Source organism: Rutidosis leptorrhynchoides, chromosome 2 (genome assembly GCF_046630445.1).
Source record: "Rutidosis leptorrhynchoides isolate AG116_Rl617_1_P2 chromosome 2, CSIRO_AGI_Rlap_v1, whole genome shotgun sequence".
Taxonomy (NCBI): domain Eukaryota; kingdom Viridiplantae; phylum Streptophyta; class Magnoliopsida; order Asterales; family Asteraceae; genus Rutidosis; species Rutidosis leptorrhynchoides.
In genome coordinates, this window is record NC_092334.1 from 263558200 (window position 1) to 263560516 (window position 2317).

Genomic DNA, 2317 nt, shown 5'->3' on the forward strand with positions numbered 1-2317 from the left:
TTCACGAGCACCCAATTATCAATGCTTAACATTCCTTCCATAGAACCCCATCACTTAGTGCTAGAACATACACTGTTTCTCGAAAATATATTTCATTCGTAAACGGTAGCGAACCGTTTGAATGAGGGTTTGTCAAACCCATATGGATCCATACAACATAAGTTCTCGCTTACACCCGGCAAGTGTAACTAATGATAATCGAATTGAGGATTTTGTTCTAAACTCGTATGTAGAATGTTTGTTTTCCTGTACTTGTGTTCACTTAGTAAAGAAATGTTTATGTTTTCTCATCCCAAATGTAAGTTCAAAAAGAGTAAGAGTGGGACTATGATCTCACCTTGAATGCACGAGCAGTAAAGTACTTCAACAAGTAAATGCGTGCAAAGACAAAGCTAGTCTTGACCTAATCATATAGGTTGTATCAATAACGGTAAACACAAACGGTCAAAGATGTTCAATTAGTCCTATGGCTCGTTACGACTCGATTATGTAGCATGTGAATCAATTAGTCAAGTTTCATGCACGATACAAGTAACTAAGCATGTTAGAACGATCGTATAATTGTTTGGTTAAGTTTGACTAAAAGTCAAACTTGGTCAAAGTCAAAGTCAACGGGGTCGGATCGGGTGTCCGACAATTTTCTCATGATGAGAAATCATTTATGAGCAGAATGGCCAAGTTTCATGTTAATCGGAGTTACGGTTAAGCGGGAAACATTTTGTGAAAGGAAAAATAAAAACTAAAATGAGCTGGGCATATGCGCGGCGCGCAAAGGGTTGCGCGGCGCGCACCCAATTGTAAATCCTGGTCAGAACTTAACCACGAAGGCAAACATCTGGGATTTCTAATTTTGCGCGGCGCGCGGGTATATGCGCGGCGCGCAATACCTGGGAAACATGCAGTTTGCAGAAAAAGACCAAGTCACGAACCAAAACTCAAATTAACCTATTTTATGAACCGAAAACATCCAAAATGCATACTATATATCGTCGGAAAGGTAATTTGACAAGGAAAACAACTAAACACGTTTCATCAAACAAAAACATCAATTTCAATAACCGATTTTCCGTCAAGTGATCATTAAGAATCCATTTTCAAAGTTTCAAGTTCATCAAATGCATTTTAAGTTTCGGGAATCCAATTCACACATGTGATATGCCGTTTTGAAGGTAATCAAACACACATTGAAACAAAACACTTAACAACAATATCTCATAGCATTTGACGCATCAAAATTTCATGTAAAGCTCATCAAACCCTAATCCAAGTTCACAAAATCATTAATCATGTTCTTGGAGTTTCCTTAATCAACCTATACATCAAAACGAAGCTAATGATACTAGTAACACTTTTAAAACATGCACTTTAACAATCTAACAACATTTGATCATCCAAAATCAAGGATTTAGCAAGTAATTTTCATATTGAACTAGTTACACCAAAAACAACGAATCGAGCATACAAATTACATACACGACATCACAATGAGCCATAGACACTAATTAACAACTTTATAACTCAAAAATCTCAAGAACACATAAAATTAGTGATTTTAGAAAGTTACCCAAATGAGATGAAGTTGGTATCAAATTGAAGAGGATGAAGAGAGGATTCCAAATACGTAATTTGTTTTGATGTTGGCCTCCTAGATCGAATTTAGATGATGAATGATTGAATTGGGTAAATGTGTGTGTGTTCTTGCTAGAGAGAAAGAGAGAGAGATGGAGATGATTGAATGGTGGTGATTGGGGTGGACTAGTTGACCTAGTCAACTAGTTTGCCCCGTGTCAATTTTAGTCCCTCGAGTTTAGAAGCGGGTGCGGGATTTTACCGAACGAATATTTTGAAAACGCTCGAGTAAACGAGTGATGTTATAATTAAATAACGGAAATATTATGAACGTTAGTCAACGGAAACTACGAATTTAGATAACGGAAGATATTATCAAAAAAAAAAAAGACGGCCGTTAAAATAATTTAACGGAAAAATGCGGGATGTTACATATACTCCCTCCGTCCCTATATTATTGTCCATTATTCCATTTTGAGATGCCCCAAATTAATTGTCCACTTCCATAAATAGAAAGGAAATAAGATATTTCATTGGTGGATCTGGAGAGAGAAGATATTTCATTGGTGGAGAAATGAAGTTAGTGTGATTTTCTAAAACTGTGTGTTTTATGTCTGGTGACAATAAATATGGGACGGAGGGAGTACATAAAAATAAGGTTTTTTTTTAGTGTTTACCCCTGCTGACAATGAAAAATTTATAAAATTTTTACACCGCCCCGTCTGTATCCAAGTTCAAGTTCCGCCAC